Consider the following 13,720-nt stretch of genomic DNA (forward strand, 5'->3'; position numbering starts at 1 on the left):
CTGAAGAAAAAGTTTTTTCTATCATTAAAAAGCTCTTCATAAAAAATATTTGCTGTTCGGAGTCGGCTTGAAACTGTAGGTCCCTCCAAAATTAATCATCGTTTTTTTCTTTTTTTTCAAATAAATTGTTTATTAAATAAAATATAATTATTTTACATATCTTTTGTTAGCTCTACTAACAGACTCTTTCCTCCAATTTGTGGAGTTCATCTTGATGTCATTACAAAAATTAAGAAGCCTACATTTTTATGCGGCCTCTGCACGCCAGATGGTTTTAATGCGAAAATTTTTCATGGCAGATATACACTCGGGGGTGTACCATTGACCATCAAAAGCCAAACGCTATTAAAAATAATACTTGACTGGAATTACATAGCAGAGATATCGCTCATTTGCAGCCAGAGCGCCATAATAGAAAAAATTGAGATAAACGTGCGGAAATCACCACAAGTTCTTCTTTTGAAACTGTTAAAAAAATGCATAGCGATATCAATTTGCGGTTTCTCATTAGATGAAAATATGTCTTCACTTTTACGTAAAGTAAATTGAAGACTTTGAAGCCTTTTTTTTTTGAATTTTTGGATTTTATCATTCTGCAATTGAGCGCCCTGTACTCGTATATCATCATCTTCATTGTTGGAGTTACGTTCCGGGTTGAACCTTTGTCTCGCTTTATAACTTCCCTTAATAATTTCAATCCTTTGCAGACATTCTCCAGTTTTTCAGGACAAAGATCTTGGCGTTGCCATTAACAGTGTCAATACAGCTTTTTCTTGAGCCACTCCTTTTATAAAGCACTAACACTTACTATGGTAGATACTTTTTGCAATTTCGTTTGGGTTCTTCCACAGAACGTGTCTAGCTAACTTAAGACGCTGAAGCTTGATGTAGCAGCGCTGTGGAAGTCGGTTAGCTGAGCTAAACGCGCCGGATGCGGCGTAGGATTTTTCGTCAATTGTTTTAAGGTTTTCTTTATACGCCTTACGCATGTGCCAGGTTCCTGAAGCATAAGTAACGCGAGACCTAATTATTGCTTTAAAGATTTTCAGCTACGGTTGCTTAGAAGGCATCGAGGAGTCCAGAGCCTTGTATAGCGAAAAAAGACCGCTGTGAAAAAAGGCGCTAGGTACACAGATCTACATGAATAAAAGTTTTCAAAGTTAGCTAATAAAAATTACATTTCCCATTTCTATGAAATTTTTAATGGAATCACCGTCTAAAAAGAACTTATTTGCTTTGTTAACCGCCGGTGTGGAATTTTCTGATATGACTAAGAAATACTTCGAATGCCAAGGTAGGAGAATATTTCTGTGTTAACAACAGTTTGAATTAATTTCTGTTATTTTTGCACTAAATAAACAAACTGACTAAACTTGCGAATATTGATTTTATTCAAGTAGGTAAATATTCATATTTGCATTTGAAATTTTTCGCAGGAAATTTTAATTAGAAAGTACAAGTATTTTAATGAAAACTATTTTCATGTGAAAAGTCCCCTATGACACGAGTAAGAACAAATAGCCGCGTGATTTGTTGCAGAATATTCCAACTTAATTATCATTGCCACGTTCGTAACTGTATTCAACTACGCGCCATAGGTACTATTTGTACTTTTATCATTGACTAACCTTCCCCACAGACACAGAGATCAAATGCGACAATGAGGACGCCAATGAAGTGTTGAAAATTATTAATTTGGTACCGAGTTTAATTTCGCATTGCCATGGCTATGCTGATTTTATGATTGATTGCAATGAAGCTCCACGTGTAAATATCGGCTAGAAGAAATACCTAGAAATCGCTTTGGCGGAGAAGACAAACTATTTGATTAATTTGCCGTTTCATTAGACGCAAACATCTTCCGCCATTGCCAGCGCTGCCGAATACTTATCAGAAACTTGTTCGACAAGACAACTGGAAAACGCTATTTACCCATACTAGTAGAATGTAATGACGCAGACGCGCTAAAGCGCACGACACCTACACCTGCTTTTGTTTTTTCTTTGTAATTAAAATTCTGCTATAATGGCGGTGGTGCTAACTGTTTCGTTCGGCTGCTAACTACTCAATCAACGAGGTGCTGAGTGCTGTTACTACTGGTATGTGTTGGACGCAGCTCACTTACGGCTTATCGCTGTTTATCTCATGATATTATGGATATCACTACGATAATCAGCAGCGCGCTCTCGTGCAGCCACGACGACGATCGGTGGACTGCGCTCGAAAAAGCGAACACCCTTATCGGCTGTAAGATTGTGTTAGCGGTTTTTAAGCAGCGCTGCCCGCCATTGTGAACACAGCGCCAATCGTCAAACGCGCTCTCATGCAGCCACGACGCTCTACGACGATCTACTAGTATACGCTGTTATTTAGTGATAGCTCTTAAGCAGCACAGCGAAACAATGCCGGCAACAGCGCTGCCGATCAATGCCAACAGCGACTGTGACTGCGTATGCGCTGCGCGGTTGCTTTATGCCAATCGCGATCGGCATTTGACACAGTAAAACCTCAAACAAAAAAGCAAAACAAAAACAAAAGAAACAAAAAAAACATAAAACACAATCGGCAATCAAGTAGTGGTAGAAAACGCCTAAAAGACGAAAAGCAGCAAACAAGTAGAAAAACAAAAATCGCAGCGATGCACACACAGCGGCTGTTTTGCCTCAAATACAACCAACCTGCTTTAAGCGAAACTTAGTCGCCTGTCAAACGGCCACAAACACGGTTCGCGGGTCAAACGAAATAAAACGAAAGAGAAACAACAACAAGTTATACCAAGTGATACTTTAACGGGCAATACATACATTACGCCAAGCGTGCGGAAAAAGGATCAGTAAGGAAGTGTGCGTATGATTTTGAAATTGTGAAAAAAAAACAAAAGAAACGTGAGACGTGTAAAATTATATAGTAGTATTTCTTGTAACCGCAAAGATTTTAATGGCAATCACGCGCAAATTTCGGAAATTGTGAAATTTTTCGCTAAACAAAACCAAACCAGAACTGGGAGTGCCCGAAGCAGCACTTACATTGAAAGTGTAAGCACATTATAATAATAAATAGTTTATGATCAAAATCAGTTAAAGATAAGCAGAGTCGAATAAAGATAAGATCGGATAAGACTTGCATAAGTTTACAGCCAAAGTACGCTCATGAACACCATAGGTATAGCGGCTCATAAAGATGTGATATTGGTAGTCACGGTTGTAGTAAAATAATTAAAAAAAACAAATATCCAATAATCATAAAATCTAAGCACCTGTGAGAAATCAGGTCAGTTTTCGTGAAAGACTTTATTTGATAAGAAAAAGGGGACTGTGATATATCCAAAAAATGTATTTATCGGTAAAACTTATTTATTGGGTGATTGATAGTTTTTTTTTTTTTTGTTTTTTTTTTACTCACATCCATAGCAAATTTTATTAGCCTGGATATTATGACATGGAAAAAATTGGGTAATTCACGCTTTTTATTTTTTTTTTTCTAATATCCACGGATTACTAACAGAATAATAGTCCTTCAAATCAAATTGGTTAGGTTGGGCTCAATTTACAGTTTTCATTTTTTTTTTTCAATATCTACAGTTTACTAGAATAATATTAGTCTCTTGAAAAAAAAATTAGTTACTAGCGCTAACACTTCTGTTAGGTGTTTGGCCGAGCTCCTCCTCCTCCTATTTGTGCTATGCGTCTGGATGTTGTTGCACAACTGGAAGGACTTACAGGTTTAAGCCGACTCCGAACGGCGAATGTTTTTTATGAGTAGCAGAAATACACGCGCAGGTTTTCTATTGCCTTTCAAGTGACGAACGCTACTAGAAAAAAACTTTTTCTTTTATTTTGGTGTTCCATACACGAAGATTCGAGCCGACGCACTCCGGAATGGTAGACACGCATCAACGCATTCGGCTACGGCGGCCGCTTACCAAATGTAAATCCAATTGATTTCGTAGACCCAATGGTCAACGAGTTGGTCTGCCAGAACGCAGGTGACTTCCTATATTAGGTTACAACGTTAAACTGCAACCTTTCAAATATTTCGTACTCCGATATCAGCTCCTTAATCCACAATAAACAAGGAGCCTTCAGGTTGCAAGGAGAAAGATTCTCATTATAGGTTGAGAGACTTTGATAGGCACATTTCAAGCAGTTATCGTGTCAGCTATCCTTTTCTCAAAAAACATAAAGGAAAACATTCATGAAGACCCAGCCAATGTGGAAAACTCCCATAAAAACTTATACTTAATAATGTCATGAGACATCCTGGTACTTTCCTCGCATAATCGGCAGGCTCTCTCAGTAGATACACGCTTCCGGGGCGCACTGATGCGAATACAGTTGGTTATGACCGAGATGGTAGCCTATGAACAATATTGAGTCGGCCCACTCAACCGGCTTACTTAATGTCGATTGTCTTTCTTCCAAAAGTGTTGCGTTTGAATTATTTTTTGCTATATAATTTTAGCCTATCTACAAAGCATTACCAGCCCGCACTGTGACGAGCCTTGAATCGTCAACCATTAAACGATTTGTATGTTTCACCCTTGACTGTACGCCTCCGCGTAGTTTTTAGTCGGCCTCGGCTTCTACTACCGATCGGGTTTCATTCCATAGCTGAATGCGTAATGTCGTGTGCGTCCTTTCTTAACGTGTGGCCGATCCATCCGCATTTATTGCGCTTAATTCGTTATCTCTACCCTTTTGCTTCGTGATTTCCCATAGTCTTTGATTAGAAATTGTTCACGGCCAGGCATTGATTGACGAAACATCGTTATTTGCCACGTCTCGCTAACGTAAAGGAGCACTGTTTTCACACAAGCGTTAAAAATGTTCAATTTTGTCCTTCGATTGATTTGCATACTAAGGAAAGAGCAGCGTACGCCCACTTTGCCTTGCTCAGACGGTTATTAACATCCGTCGAGGTACCTCCTATCGGCGTAAAAACGTTCCTCAGATACTCGAAGTCCTCCACATCATCAAGAGTGTCGTTATCAATATGGAAAAGTGGCACATTTTGAGCGTTAGACCGCATTTATTTTTTATTTTTTATATTAATTTTTAGGCCACATCCACTGGTGGTGTTTCACAAGCTTTGCATTTCGTTTTGCTTAGTGGACAACAGAACTACGTCGTCCGCGTAAGCTAAGCACCCAAGCTTCTCAGCCACGCTGGCTTGATTTTTTAGCAAGAGTGGCATCAAATGTGTCTACTGCTCGAATAAGTAAGAGGAGCTTAAGAATTTTAGTTACAGCTGGTAAGGTCGATATTTCATGCCATTTGGAGCATTTCTGCTGTTACCTTTTTTAGGAATCTTTACAGCGCTTGATTCTTTCCATTCAGTTGGCTGGTTTTCCTTTTCCCGAATTCATTGAAATAGTGGAAGGAGTATATCAGTCATACGCTGAGGTTGCACTCTAAGAAAGTTCGTCGTGAGTTCCATCAATTTCCGGCGGCTTTGGTTTTGATAATTTAACAGCGGTGCATATTTCGTCTGCATTCAGACAGTCGGAGCTGATGGGCCTGCTTATCGGCCTGCGGCTACTTGTTATAGGAAGCTCAGCATTTTCATCTAAAAGGATACTCAGGATTTATTTGTAATATTTTTGCCACACTTTTACTTCCTCGTTCTTCTGCGTAACTATTATATTTATAACCCCATTCTCATTAATATTTTCGTTGTCAAATTAGTTCATTTGTAATCTTGAACAGGGCTTTGAAGTTGAACTAATCTTTTACATAATGCATCAGTTACACTTTGGGCCGAGTATGCCGTAACCCATCCAGTTCTCTATCCAAATCTTCTACATATATTCGTGTCCAATTCTAAAATAAGTGCAAACCCGCTACAAAATTATATGTCCGATTCTCAAAATGACACACTCAACGAAGGCGAATTGTCTCCCTTCAGCAGCTTTGTTGTTGTTGTTGTAGCAGCAATACAAGCCCTACTGGTCGTCTTCGCCTAACTCATTTAAGGGTAGGCCCAGGAAACATGCTGTTTCGACAGATTGGTGTCATATGGAGAGTAGTGTTAGGTGAGTGGGTTTAGAGAGGAATGTGAAAAGTTGGTTACCGTCGGGCGGGGTGCCTTCACATGCAGGACAAATATTTAGTATGTCGAAGTCAATTCTGGATATGTAGAAGTTTAACCTGCTACAATATCCAGAACGTAAATGTGCTAGTGTTACGTGGATCTCACGGGGAAGCTGGAGCTCTTCATCTGCTGTAGGTGGTTGGACTCCAATTACGCCATTCGGTGGTCGGAAGCTTAAGAAGGAGGTGATGGTCTCTCGATGAATGTCGTTTATTGTCTGTCTAAACACTGTCTGGTCCAGTAGATGTATGTTCGTTTCGTCCTGGAACTCGTCGGCGTAATTGAGGAGGCATCTCCTGACGTGCCTGGGAGGCGGCTCTGGCTCAAGCAAGTGTCTGCAAAGGTGAAACCTGCGGTAGCACCCAAGCAGGAACTGTTTGCTGAGTAGTTTATTATGCTCCTTTACTGGGAGCACCTGTGTCTCGTGGTGAAGGTGTTGAGGAGGGGGCATCAGAAGCCAAACCGTCGCTGCCCAAATAGCAGTGTTTTGGCCTGTCTAGAGCTTTGTCCACTGCACGTCTCTAGTTCCGGACAACCAGACAAGCGCAGCGTAGTTTGTAACCGACCGGCCAATTGCATTAAATGTCGATAGCAACATTTCTTTGTCTTTGATCCAAATGCCGCCGGCAAGCGATTTGGGGATCTTTTTGCGATTTTGGACTTTAGTGGCAATTGTGGTTGTTTGCGCAGGGAAGGAGAGCAAACTGTCAAAGGTTGCATTAAAAACTTTGGAATTATTAGCAATCGGAATTGGCGTGTCATCGACTTTTACCTTGAGTTGCAGTTTGATCTCCTTTGTCCAGGTGGTAAAGAGGGTCGCCGTGGACTTTGTGGGGGAAAGTTGGAGATTCCTCGCAGTGAAAAAGCGAAAAAAGTCGGTGAGGTAGACGTTCACTTTGGCGCACAGGCCATCAATGTCATTGCCCGACGCCATTATCGTGCAGTCATCAGCGTATGAGATCAGGGAGAAGCTTTGTCAAGGGAGTTGGTTACCCGGAAAATCAGCTAACTACTTGAGATGCGAATATTAAGTAAAGCGTGTGTCAGTAGACGCAGTGCTCTTTTCTGAGCAGATAAAACATATGCCTTTTTACAGAGTGGAGTGCCAGTAGTTGCGCACCGTGTAAGGTAACATTTCTTGATAGAAACAAAAACAGCATAAGTCAATCCTGCTAACAGGGTATCCAAAAATGTCTTCGTACCTGATTGCCACAATGCATTCTAGTACTGATTGAATGATGCGTTCTGAGCTAAGCCCGTTCATGTATTTGGCGCCAAGGTATAAACCAGCTAAGATCTAACATTGTGGGCGACTGCGGGTGCTATTAGCATAGATCACTCGGATAAATCATAAGAAGAAGCGCATATTTCAATTCAAGAACCTATTTATCGATTGTGAATGAGCTCAGTTGGAAAGATAAGGTGGGAAGGGATTTCGCTTCTTCGCCGTTTAGCACGAGAAAGAAATTACACGCGCGCTCAGTTAGCACTAGAAAGCACATCCAGTATTCTTCTAAAAAATCAAATTTACGACATATAAAGAACACGTGACAGCAATTCTTATCTGTGAGCTTCATATAATCGATTAACTCCTTAAGGGGGGATTCTACTGTAAAAATCAAATTTTCATGGATTTTGTTTTCATACTTGTATTAATTTAATTAGTAAAAAAAAGTTTAGGGTTACATAAACACAGGTCTTGAGTGTACAAAAAAATTTTTTAAATTTATTTTCATTTCAAAATGGCAGCTGTACAGCCGCTCCCCCGAAACGCCTTTTGAAATCTGCCCACGCTGTCGCGCATTTAAAAAAAATCTGAAATGAAAAAAAACAATTTTTTTTTATTATATATCATTATTTTTAGTTGTTAAGCCTATTACTTGCAAAAAAAAATTTTTTTTTTTTAAATTTTTGAAGTTTTTTAAAAAATCGACATTTTTTTGTTGTCATTTTGTTATTAAAAAAGGGGTTATAAATAATAAATTTTTTCCCACCATAGCTTTAAAAACTAGTAAATATTGTTAAAAATATACTATCAAAGTTTGAGCTTGATATGTTAATTTTTCACGGAGCTGTGATGTGGACAATTTTGAAAACGTGGTTTCGAGAAAAACACGCTTAAACAAGCGCATTATCAAGCGCATATGACCGTAAACCGCTCGAGCGCTCAGTTTATACCTGCTTTGCTAAAACTTTTATAACTTGAAAACTATTCAAGATTTCTTTTTAAGATTTTCATGGAACATTCTGGAGTTGTTTCTGAGTATGTTTCCACAAAAAGTAAAAAATCGATTTTTTTTAAGTTTTACAGTAGAGGCCCCCCTTAAACCAATAAAAGCTCAAAAAAAAATTCATGCAAAAAGGCACTATTGGACTCAACGAAAAATTTTATGGACATACTGTAACATAACTGTAGTTTGATAAGAAAACAATAATCATAAAATCTGGCCGCTGATAATAAATCAGGCAGACTTTCCTAATCATTTAATAATCGATAACGGATTTCGCAAAAATGTATTTGTTTATTAGTCTGGAAAATAATTCATATGAAAACAATTGCTTTTATGTTTTTATAATTTCCATTTAACATTTTTATAATAGCCATTAAAATTGTTTTTGTAAAATGTGCGCGTGACCACAAAACAAAAGCAAACGCCGGTTGGGGTAGGTTAAGTTAGGTTAGCTTAGGTACAGACATACCGTAAGAAGAAGACCATAGTTCAGCTGAGATACAAAATTATCTATTATGAATGAGCGCACTGAGTACCGCAAAGAAGGTATAGAATTTTCATAAATAATCAATATTAAGTCATAACGATAATAGGCCTCTGATCATCAATGAGAACATAAAATAGAAGACATTTAAAAAACCCTGCCCGCAGCAAATCCCTGCGTGTATTTCTATTCAAACCAGCTGGTATGATCCCCTGCAAATCTCTTCATTTGTAGATTAACTTGAAGTCACATAACTCAAATTTGGTTATAAACTAAGAGCAATGACCATGAGGATCCGATTTGCCTGACTTGCTTAGAGAGGCATTTGCTAGAGCAAAGCTACGAATTCTAGTTTCCGATGTCATGAGAGCAAGTAAAATTCGTTCTCCCAAACTGGAGGATAGGAAAACTCTCACAGAACTAACTCCTCTATTCCTCTATTCTATCCTATATTTTTCCTCCTCCTCGACTATATACCTTTTCGCTTTCCAGAGCTTCAAATCCAGTGGGCTTTTTAGCCTGATTGTTAGAAGTTACCAAATCTCTCAATGCTTCTTGGCTCGACAATTACAAGAGTCTGCCAAGGATGCATTGTATAAATAAAAATAATAATAATTGGCGCGAGCACTCCAGTTAGGTGCTTGGCCGAGCTCCATACATAACATAAAGTTGAGTTTCATAGCCTAAAAATTCGTTCGTGCATTCGTTTTATGGAGAAAATGCGCAAGACCGACAAGAACAAAAAAACAATATCAGAATTAATGAGAATTTTGAAAAACGTCAAATTTGTATTTTATTATAATAAATCGAATAGGCTATAAAACAGTTTACCCATTATTTTTTTGTTTGTTTAGGTTCTGATTAAAAAATATGAAATTTCGATGAAAATTTGTCGAATTTTTATAAGTCTTTTAGTAAATTTTAAACTCGAATTTGTATGGTATTTTTATAGAATTAACAATATTTTTTAAAAAAAATGTAAATAAAAAATTTAAATTTAAAATTTAAAAATTCAAAAGCAAATAAAGAAATCACCAAAACTTCTCAATATGTGGCGCCTTAAATTTTTTCTTTATCTTTTTACTAAATTTCCCTGCAACTCTGAAGAGAAAAATCCGCCTTGAGTAGAAAATGTCTACAAAAATCACTGATTTCATCACGTAGACATTTTCAAAACAAAGCCTTAGAATTTTGTTTATAAATACTTCGGCTTCCCGGAAGTAAATTTCGAAGTAATGTGACAAACAAAACTACCAAAGACAGCCGACAGCCGAAATTAATGAGCACCGCACAATAGATGTATGTTTTTGTAGTGATTGTTGTGTTTTTTTTTCGACCTCCTATTTTATTTTTAATTTGCCGATATCTCCACTTAAACATCATCTTGAACCAGCACTGAACAACCAGCAATTAACAAAATAAAAATCACTTTTTAAGCATCCATCAAGTCAAACAATCGAAACCACCAAATTGCTAATGCGAGCCAGCAATTTTGTATACAAAAGCAAAGCTATTTGGTGGAAATCGTTGTGACTTTTAATGTCGGCAAATTCCGGACATATTACATAAGCTTTGTCGGCAACTCGTAACTTGCATACTTATGCACATACACACACACACACACACACACACACATACAAACATAGGTGTGTGTGTGTGCATGGCCAAAAGTCACATAAAACATAAATACCTGCATATCTGAAATTAAATAAACAAGCAAAATCAACACAAAGCAATCTCAAATAATTTGTGTTTTCATTTTTGATCATTTTTTTGCTTTTTGTTTATGATCTGCTACTTTTATTTTTTATGTGCATATTATTATAAGGCTGCCCCGCTTGGTTTGTCAGCTGATTAATTAGTCACGTTAACACAATTGACTGCCAATACCAAGTTGGCGATGGTGCACAGTGGGATGCAGATGGTCAAAAATGGTGGAAATACAAAAATCATGAAAATAACAGAACTGTCAAATCTCCTCGAAAGAATTGCTGTAACTCCCTCAATTTTGCTCTGATTGGCCTGGAACTTTGACATATTACCTTCCAAAAAAATTGCTATAACTCCCTCAGCTGTGCTCTAATTGGCTTGAAATTTCGACACCTAATTGCAGAAGCTTCGCCCTTTCCAAATATGCAAATATGAAATATGAAAATCGGTTGTCAAATAACAGAACTGTCAAATCTCCTCGGAAAAAGTGCTATAACTCCCTCAGCTTTGCTCTGATTGGCTTGAAATTTGGACACGTAATTGCAGAAGCTTCTCCCTGAATTAAGAATGTTTTTTTTTTAATTTGATATGAGAGTTGGTTAAAGAGCTGCGAGTTTTTTATTTAGAATTTTAAAGTTGTTTTTTTTTAATTTTTCCCAGAAACGTTTTTCCAAGAGAAGCACGCACGGTGTTCCAAAACTGCGCGCTTTATTTTTCAGGCTGAGACGTAGGTGAAATTTCGAGTCATAATTTCATCTTCAACTTTTCTGTGCGACTTTCCGTTCAACTTTCAACTTTTCGCGCTGTCAAGTTATGCAACTCTGAAGGGTAAGTTCTCGGACACCGTGAAATTTTGAGTCATACCCCATGATCAAAAAGTACCGGGAAGGAGATGTTGACTGTTTTCTTCGATTACCAAGGCGTAGTGCACCATGAGTACCTTGAAAAGGGGCCAGGTAATCAATAAATAATATTTTTTATCCGTTTTGAACCATTGGAGAGGTGCTGGTCGACGCAAACGGCCGCAAATGTGGGCAAAAAACTCTTGGATTTTGCATGATGAGCCCAAATTGTGCTGGATTATTCGACCAAACATTAAGTAAATTTCATCGTGCAAGCACCATATTCACATGATAGAGCCCATATGCGACTTCTTTTTGTTTCCCCAGTTGAAGTTACCACTTCGTGAAGGGAGATTTCAGTCAATAGAGGAGATCAAAGAGAATGCGACGTAGGAGCTGAAGGCCATCCCTACGTCGGCCTACCAGGGTGCATGGAGCACTGCGTTAAACGTTGGCACGTGTGTGTTGCTCCAGACGTTTCATACTTTGAAGGAGATAAAATAAATTTCCCAGAAATGTAACTCTGTTTTGTGTTATTTAAACATTCCCGGTACTTTCTGATCATAGGTAAATTCGTCTTCAACTTTTCTGCGTGACTTTTTTTTCAACTTTCAACTTTTCTCGCTCCGTACATAGTATTGCGATCAAATTAAAAGTTTACCGATTTATTCATTTAAATCCATTACGCTTCCTGTATTGAGCGTTGCTTCTAGAAAATGATTTTTGTTTTTTTAAATTGCCAACTTTCGAAATAGTTGTAAAACTCAATTGCCGAGTTAACTTTCAGCCACCGATTCGCATTGAGCCTCTTCAATAGAAGTGAATCAAAGATCGAAGTTGGTGTTTGAGAGAATTTAGTGTGAATTTTGTGGCCTTTGCTTTGTCTTCCATTGGCTGAATATTTTGGGCCCTAAACATAGATCCAAATAGCATGAGTAGTTATGATTTATCGCATGGACGCCTCCAGCTCAGATACCATGTCTTTATATTTTTTTTTTTTGTGTGACGCTCTTTTCCAGAAAAATTTGGTATTTTAAGAAACCGAAATGTAGATAAGATGCCTTGGAGGCCTAAATGGTGTTGCCAAATTGTTCTCTTTACGGTAAATGGTTTATATGGAAATACATACACAAATATAAAAAAATGATTTCTGTGAGAGACTTTTTTCATTGGAGAAGTGCAATAAAATTGAAGATATTTCTATACATTTTGAAGCCTTTTGATTTTCTCGGTGGGAAAGTGCCCTACTTCGGTAGCAGATAATTGATTTCCCACTTATCTCTGTTGACAGCCTTTCATGACTCTTCATTTAACCAACAAAAAGTTTGAGAGATTGGTTCCAATGGAGTCACACTTTTGATTTATTTCACAAAAGTAAAGTATGATATGGTAGTTGAAAAAGTCTTTTCGTATTTCAAATCAAACTTCAACTCATTTTTTCTATATTTATAATGAACTTTATTAAAACAAATATGTACCATTTTGGTCGACCACCTTTTGCCATTTTTCTTCTAGAGACATTATTCCATCAGTGTAAAACTTTTGTGGCTTCTCGGCGAAAAACTGCGACAAGTAATTTTCACAGGCTTCTCTTGAAGCCAACTTTACTCCATTCAGGGAGTTCTGCATTGACCGAAACAAATGGTAGTCAGATGGTGCAAGGTCAGGGCTATATGGTGGATGCATCAAAGCTCCCCAGCCAAGCTCTCCCAGTTTTTGCCGAGTCATCAAAGATGTGTGTAGCCTAGCGTTGTCCTGATGGAAGACGACGCCCTTTCTGCTGATCAGTCTGGCCGTTTTTTTTCGATTGCTTGCTTTAATCATATCAGTTGTTGACAGTAAAGTGTAGAATCAATCGTTCGAGCAGGCTGGAGCAGCTCATAGTGGATGATTCCTTTCCAATCCCACCAAACACACAGCATAACCTTTCGAGACGTCAATCCTGGCTTTGCGACCATTTGTTGATCTTCACCACCCTTGCACCATGATCTTTTTCGCACATTATTGTCGTATTTGATCCCCTCTTCGTCTCCTGTTACCATTCGCTTCAGAAATGGTTCGACTTTATTTCGTTTCAGCAAAGAATCGCAGATGTTAATTCGGTCCATTAAATTTTTCACAGACAATTCGTGTGGTACCCAAACATCGAGCTCTTTTTTGTAACCAGCCTTTTTTAAATGGTTCAAAACCGTTTGATGATGAATGTTTAGTGCCTTGGCGATGTCATGGCAACTTATGTGACGGTCCTGGTCAACCGTTTCCATAATTGCATCGACTTTTTCAACGATAGGTCGACCGGAGCGAGGTGCATCTTTCACATCGAAATTTCCAGAACGGAAGCGAGCGAACCATTGTTGTGCTAC

At 38.2% G+C, this 13,720-nt stretch overlaps 1 protein-coding gene across 1 annotated transcript in view; it reads left to right on the forward strand.

The window, feature by feature from the left end:
- The first annotated feature begins 2,549 nt into the window (after positions 1 to 2,549).
- The window catches only part of LOC128862702 (uncharacterized), a 51,176-nt gene continuing 40,005 nt past the window's right edge, over positions 2,550 to 13,720 (forward strand). The window contains exon 1 of the mRNA XM_054101364.1: positions 2,550 to 3,035. The gene's annotated coding sequence lies outside the window, so the exon portion shown is untranslated. The remainder of the gene's footprint in view (positions 3,036 to 13,720) is intronic.

This window comes from Anastrepha ludens, chromosome 5 (assembly GCF_028408465.1).
Source record: "Anastrepha ludens isolate Willacy chromosome 5, idAnaLude1.1, whole genome shotgun sequence".
In the NCBI taxonomy this organism is placed as follows: domain Eukaryota; kingdom Metazoa; phylum Arthropoda; class Insecta; order Diptera; family Tephritidae; genus Anastrepha; species Anastrepha ludens.